The following is a 7,933-nucleotide window of genomic DNA, read 5'->3' on the forward strand; positions in this document are numbered from 1 at the left end:
AATAATTGGAGCCGTACAACATTCTGCAGCATCAACACCACATAAATTGATAGCGTTTTCTTCTCTGAAATAAATTGTTGCCTAAGTAAATGGTAATACTCTACCCCATCGGGTTAGGGGGTCAGAATATACCAGCGGTAGGTATGCCTGTCGTATGCGTAAGAGGGGACTAAAATATCAGATTCCAGGGGCTTTGTAGCGCAACCCTGCAGGTTGCCAGCGCAATATATAGCTTCCCCAAACCTAATTGTCAACCTCACCTATCCGCGGCGAATCCTGTTTCACTAACAGACGAGGCTCTGGCGACCCCAAGCTCCTCATGGAACTTGGGATGGGGAGGGAAGGGATGGCCTGAAGGTTTAATGTGGTCACATAAATCGTTCCCAAGATGGTCGGGCTAGCACCTTAATGGTGCTGTGGTACCGAAGCGTACCGGATCTGTATCCGGCAAAGGACCATCACATCGATAATACTCCTCAAAGCCTTCGGGGAGCAACCTTATCGCTACAACAACAACAACAACAATAGAGTTACTCCTACCCCAGAAAATGGTCAACATTTATAGTGCATACAAAGAACATTTCAACTCACCAAATTCACTCATATTAACAGAGCATATGTGGAACTTAAGAGCGAATTGAGAGTTTCACAAAGTTGCACTGCCACACCGCCATTTTATACAGGGTAAAAGTGTAACGCTTTTGCGTTGCGATCAGGAAAGAATTTTCACAAAAGAACGAAACACCCCGTAAAGGCGCTGCCTGTTTTTTAGAATAGAACAACAACGCTTGCGTAACACTTTATCCAGAAAAGAAAACGCTATCATAGCTGCGGGTTGCACAAGGCGAGTAATCAGCATTCGAGTTTTTGTCGAGAATGTGACGTAGTGCTGCGTTGTAAGCTCCTTTCATATTGGCGCCGTTATCGTACACTTGTGCGCGACAATCTTCAATCATGTATGGCAAATTAGATCACCGATTTTCTGAGCAGTTTTTTGGTTACAATTCACGAAAGCCAAAATGTGTTCTGAAATTGTAAATTTGTTGCTTTCGAATTGAAATTTTTTTTTTATTTATTTAAGCGCAAAATGAACGTAGTCAACGTGACCAGCATCAACGATAATAGCAAAATACTTAGCTTTCTTGCCTTGATCTAATATAAGGCGCCTTCTATTCTAAGCGAGCACGAAAAGAACACTCGCTTATTCATCGAATTACATTCAAAGCAACAACACTAACTCGCTTATTTTATCCAGTCCTCGCGAAGTCGGCTAATCAATAACCGAGTTGAGAGGTAGTGTTGAAAATAGAAAAAATTGCTCTATTGTGAATGAAGTCTAAAATACACCAAGGAAATTTTTTGATATATAGAACTATCGCACCCAAATTCACTCAAAAAGCGCAAAACAAAACAAAAGAAAATAAATCTTTTGTTAATTGCATATATATTTTATGCTGCATAATGCCACAACAGCCGGTCTATCCTCCACAACCTGGTCCACCTGGTTATCCTCCACAACCTCAGCTGCCAGGTTATCCTCTACAACAACCAGGTGGTTACATGGGTCAAATCATGCCACCAACACAACCTGGACAGGCGCCAATGCCCAGACAGCCACCCATGCCGGGTTAACCCCAATACCCAGAAGTCCTGGTTATAAGGTATGCTCATACAACTAATATATTTCAAATATTGCTGATGATTATTTTTCTATTATTTTCTTTAGCAACCACCTGCACCTGGTCTGGTATATATCAACAGCCGCAACAGTATGATGAAGCCCAACGCCATTTGGATCCCGATCAGATGCCAAATCCGATAAGCGAAATCTTTGAAAATCAAAATAGCGCTGGTTATGCTTTTATTACTAATCAACAGGGTTTATTACCACCACTGGTGACCACAAAATATGTGGTAGAAGTTCAGGGTAACTCCTCGCAACGTTACGTTAGGTATTGATATTCGAAATTAATGTTTTGTTTGGCAATTATTTGTATTGCATACTTGCAACAGCTGATTTATTAAAAACAACAGCTTTGTCCTTTACACTTACCATCTCACCAATGGCACGCACGGTTGAGGGTGAATATGAGCCACTCATGTCCAACATCAACGCTGTACGCACTACATTGGGTCCACGCAGTATGGACAAGCATATTGTTGATTGCAGTGGTAAGGCCACAATTTCAAATGATGGTGCAAACATTATGAAACTATTGGATATCCAGCCGTAAAACTCTAGTCGACATCGCCAAATCTCAAGATGCTGAGGTAAGTTTTTTGTTATATTAGAATGTGTGGAATAAAAATGTTTCTCTTATCAGGTCGGCGATGGCACCACTTCAGTAGTACTTGAAGGAGGTGAAATCTTAAAACAAGTTAAGCCATATGTTGAGGAAGGCGTGCATGCACGTATCATCATTAAAGCTATACGTAAAGCATTACAATTATGCATGACCAAAATATGACATGGCTGTACATGTCGAAGCGCCAATCGAAGGAACAACAACAATGTGCTTCATTGGAAAAATGCGCTGCCACAGCAATGTCCTCCAAATTTATTCATCAACAAAAAGATTTCTTTTCTAAAATGGTTGTGGACGCTGTACTTTTCTTAGATGGATCCAACGTCATACAAAAAATTTAAATCGTATTATTAAATATAGAATAGGAATTCAAGGCTGAGCGTGATAAATCTGAAGTACGTATTGATAATGTTCAAGAATGCTGAATAGCGTATTCTGTACAATAAACTAGCTAAGTAAGGCGCCGTTCTAGTGTTATCTAAACTACCAATTGGTGATGTTGGTACACAGTATTTTTCAGGTTGTGATATATTCTGTGCTGTTCGTGTACCAGAAAAAGATTTGGAACGTACAATGAAAGCTTGTGGTGGTGCTGATATGACTACAGCTAATGATATTAATTCAAGTGTTTTGGGTCACTGTGATTACTTTGAAGAACGTCAAGTTGGTGGTGAACGTTTCAAAATTTTCCAAGCTTTGATTGTGGGTTTGACATTGATTTTATTTTCATAGTTTATAATTAGTTAAAGGTTGCGTTAATGCTAGAACATGTACATTGATTTTACGTGGCAAAAATTGAAAAAATGTCTAATCTTAGGGCCTCATTCTCTATTACGAAACGAACTTTCGTTGCCGATCAGAGACGAATCGCTAGTGTATTTGTACTATGCTAAACAATGGCAACTTATCACTTGACAATTACTTTTGCCTTCCTGTTAGAATACCAGAGAATAGAGAATACCATTGCTAGACGAAATCGTTTGGAGGCGAATCGTTCGTCTGAGCTATCGTTCGCAATACAGAATGAAGCCTTTAAATTGTTAAGTAATATAATGAAAAGATTGTGTCCAACTCCCGAAGAAGAAAACTATAAAATTTGTGTCAGTGAAATGATAATTATTGGTCTTGGTTGTTAGTTTTGAGGCGTCGTCTTCGAGTGCCTTCTGATCGTATATGCCGGTTCTTTTGCATTCTTTTACATGCATAAAGTGCCGTTGAAACCTTCCTCACCCTCTCCTCCACGTTGAGCTTCCATGATAGCTTACTGTCTAGGATGATTACTAGATATTTTGTGCACGGTTTCTCCTGTAGGGTCGCCCCTCCTAACTTAGGGACTTTGTACCTCTTTGTAAACAAGACCATATGCAACGTCATCTGCGTAAACCGTAAGTTTTGCTGGTCCCTCGTAGAATCCCCTGAGCAGTTGGTTAATGACCAACGTCCATAGCAGAAGTGATAGTACCCCTCCCTGCGGAGTGCCCCTGACCTCTAATTTCGTGGCCGCGTACAATCCCCATTGCGATGTAATCTTACTGCAGTTTAACATGCAGTCGATCCATCTGGGTAAGGCTGGATGTACTTCCACGTAATTAAGACCAGCTATAATCGCCCATTTAGAAACACTGTTGAAAGCCCCGGCAATGCTTAAGAAGACTTCTACAGCATAATCCTTATATTCCAGGGCTTTTTTTATGCTTATTACCACCTTATGCAATGTGGTGTCTACTGATTTGCCTTTAGTGTACGCCTGTTGTGTTGTGAAGAGCAGCTTTTCATCCACGTTGGACTTTATGTACACATCTATCAGCCTCTCAAAGGTTTTGAGCAGGAATGATGTTAAGCTATTGGGTCCATAATGTATCCCACACGTGACCGATCTTCCCCGCCTTTGGTAGGAAAGCTACACGAGCAGTTCTCCAAGAGTGCGGTACATGATTCAGTTTATGCACCCATCGAATATTATTTTGAGCCATCCCACGACCGCCCTACGTGAAACTTGTAGCATGGCCGGACATATACCATCTGAGGCCGGCGATTTCACCACCACTACGAGGTCCTCAGTAGTGTAATTAGGCAGCATATATGAATGCGGCTGTTTCCTTACCATTACTACAGCTCGCACCCGTCTTTCCGTTTGCGCATAGTAAACTCCAAATCCGCGCGCGCTAAGTCCAGAAACCTTTCCTCCCGATGAGTGCCACGGCTCCTGGATCAGCGCCACGTCAAACGAACCCTCCTCAAGGGTTAGGAGTTCGCTCGACGCCACTTTACTGTGTTGGAGGTTTATCTGTAGGACTCGCAGCACCAATGGCTGCTTGTCCCCCTCCAGCACCTTCATCGTGACGTCGTCGTCCTCCCCTTGCCCTTTTGGTTTAGAGTGTTCGAAGCCCCCTTCAGCCTCTTGTAACTGTTGTGCCGGGTGTTCCTATGTGCGACTCACAGCACGCTAGCATCTTCACACCATTATACCATCCCCCCAATCAAAGGTTGGAAGGCGCTTACTTGGTTATTCCTGCATCATCTTAAGCATTAAGCTAATAAGCTCTCTTTCTACAGATCTCCACCTTTCACTAGTCATCTGTTCGAAAGGACTGCTACGATCAACCAGCGCCACAGTCAGTGACTGCTTTCCCACATCACTCATCTTCTCGGGAAAAGCCGGCGTCTTAGTGTTAATTCCCTTTGGCACCTCCGAGAAAGCCGGAGTCTTAGCTTTAACTCCCTTTAGCACCTCCGAGAAAGTCGGAGTCTTAGCGTTATCTCCCTTTGCCTTATCTCCTACTTCCGTAGTTGGAACTTCCCTCTGACTCGCAGCCTTCGAGGCTATTGGGGCCCATCTGTCTTACAGCTTTGGGCCTACTTGTCTTGTCTATGCGACTGCCCTGCCTCTCGGCTCTGGGACTGGGTCCTTTCTGCCTCTTAAAGCAGACTTGTCGCCTTCCGCCGAATGCTGCCTCTTCATTCTGCCATCGACGATTCTTCCTCGTACCGGTTGCAGAACCGAGGGTTTCTAGCAGCAAACATTTTGAACTGCTTTCGACCTACTTCTACCGCCTCATGGGCCCATTCCAAGCGCTCGATCTCCACTTCTGCTGGGGCGACCACTGCCCACGAGCGTTGGACAATTCTTAGTGATGCACGGTACTGCGAGAGAGCTCTTTTACTTCCCCTGCTCCGTACTCTTCTTCACTCTTCTACTCATTTGTGTGCTTTTCCGGAATTCTTTGAATCAGCACTACTCTCGCTCGCCGAGTCCGACGCATCGCTTAATGCATATTCGTCGTCCTTGGCTTGCGACTCAGTCCTCTTATCATCCTCCTTATTACAATTTGGTAATGAGTCGTTCATCTTGGTCGTACGACCACCATCCCGACAAGGCGGGCTCAGCGGTCCAGTATTATATACGGGGAAAGAACCCTCAGCCACAGCAGCGCCCCTTACGGTGTTAAGGCCATTAATACTTCCCGAGGTGGTCCGGTTTCGGGAAGGCTCCGTTCGAATACAGCCGAATTTATCCCCTGGCTGCAAATCGTCCAAAAGGCACGGTCCGCATAACACCCTGGATTAGGGGATTGGCAGTTCTTGGTCACCGACATCCCGCCGCCCTCCTATGAGGCGAAACGGCGTAGATGCCAGTCCTAAACAGCTCCGCCACATAGTCGGGCGCTATGGACATCGGCTAAGTCCTCACACCAACAACAAGGTGCCTACCCTAGTGAGGGAGAGATTGGAGAGATAGCTGTTTATTTTATTACAAAGCTCATCGATGTAGGAAACAATAGCATAGGCGTAGAAACAATAGCGACTCCTTATGGTGGTAAAGGTAGCTATTGATATGTAGAAGTTAAACAGAAATTTGAATATGAGTTTTTTTTAAGTTATTGCAAAAAAAGCGTTGAGGATTTTTAATATCTTACGAGGTACCTTCGTACATGTTTCTAAGAATGAAGAATGGGACCTATTCAAACTTCGCTATACTTTAAAATACAATAATTTACCCCATTTTAACACAACTATCATTTTTTGATTTTATTAAATTTTATAAAATGTTTCTTCCTCTACAGTGCAATTTACTTATTAGATGGTAAAGATGGTTTCGCATTATCTCCGTCAGTAACTGTGACAAGGTGGCCACAGCGTGACTCGGAGCGTCTCTTCAATAGCTCTCTAGTGGTGATGGTGACAGCAGAAAAACCCAACTGTTTACAAATGTTCCCTTCAAAAAGAATCAAAATATCTGCCATTGCGTCTACGGCTCAAATACTCACAGTATATGAATGAATTGAACGCACCTAATTGTCTGCCTAACGGATAGTATACATAATCAAATCGAAAATTTGCTTGCACAGGAAAATATTTCAATTGGAAAACAAAAACCAAATAAGATAGTTTATTTATTATTAAAGTACTTACTTTTCTTTATATAAACTGTATTAATTTAAGATGCAGTTTCATGTGCATATATAATAAGGGATGTCGTGATACGATTGCTGTCGGAATTAGATTTGAAACGAAGCAATACTCCTGCTAAGGGTTGCAGAATTATTGCTTGAATGATTAGTTCATATTTTACTTTACTTATTAATTTTAAATTCAATTACGACAGCAATCGGATTCCACGACACCTTTTAATATTCTTGATCTGAAAAAAGAGTAAATCTAATAAAAATTTCTACTTAGCTTTAAGTTGTAGGCTTAAATTGATTCAAATAATCAAATTTTTTATTCGAAACCATGGAAACAACTCAAATTTTACATGAATATAACACACTTCTGAATTGTCCAAATATAAAGTTAGCTGCTGCAGCAATATAGCTCAAAGCAATTAATATGTTTTTATGTTATTATTAAAGTATTTACTCCTTTTTTATATTAAATGTATTAATTTAAGTTGCAATTTCATGTAAATACCAATTGATTTCTTTAAATAGCGTTTGGAGAACAATGTAGTGCCAAAGTAAAATATATTAAAATAAATTGTAGATGGCAACCCTCTTTAGAAATGTGCAAGATGCAACCATACATCAGATGCACTTGGCATCACTAAAATTGTTAGAGTCGAACAACTTGGAGAGTTTCTGATTGGCTGAAACTGCCGTTGGTCGACGCCATGATTTTATTTTTGACGCCATCATTAATTTCGTTGCTAAGCAACGAAGAGGAAAAAACTGCCGAGCTACAGGTTGGCGTTAGCGGCAGTTTTCAGTAAAAAGTGAACCGGCAGCCGCATAAGTGCGAAAATAAAAAAACGTAGAGAAACTAAGCCGTGTAAGGTGTAAAAGAATAACAGTATAACATAAAGCTGTGTAAAAGACTAAAGAGAACAGTGTTACATATAGATAATAAATAAGGAACTAAGGTATACATTTTATAAATAAAGTTTAATAAAGAAGGACACAGAAACTGAAAACTGTTTTTATTAAATTAAAGAATAAAGAAAAAATAAGGGTGAGTGTGTGCGTCGCAGCTCTGCGTGTGTGCTCAGAACATTCCCGGTGGATCCATAAAATGGATCCTCCACATGGCGACCGTGACCGTGGGCCGAAGCCCTGTAAAAATGGTGGTAGGCCGAAAGGAGGCAAGCCTCCCAACAGGCGTGGGTGCTTAAATTAAAGAAAGGAAAAAAT

At 41.6% G+C, this 7,933-nt stretch overlaps 1 long non-coding RNA gene across 1 annotated transcript; it reads left to right on the forward strand.

The window, feature by feature from the left end:
• The first annotated feature begins 1,949 nt into the window (after positions 1-1,949).
• Positions 1,950-6,505, forward strand: LOC137241302 (uncharacterized). The gene is made up of 3 exons (XR_010949962.1): positions 1,950-2,271; positions 2,325-2,701; positions 6,371-6,505. It is a non-coding gene; the product is annotated as an uncharacterized lncRNA (long non-coding RNA).
• Positions 6,506-7,933: the final 1,428 nt, after the last annotated feature.

The sequence above is a fragment of the Eurosta solidaginis genome, chromosome 1 (genome assembly GCF_040869045.1).
Source record: "Eurosta solidaginis isolate ZX-2024a chromosome 1, ASM4086904v1, whole genome shotgun sequence".
Classification (NCBI taxonomy): domain Eukaryota; kingdom Metazoa; phylum Arthropoda; class Insecta; order Diptera; family Tephritidae; genus Eurosta; species Eurosta solidaginis.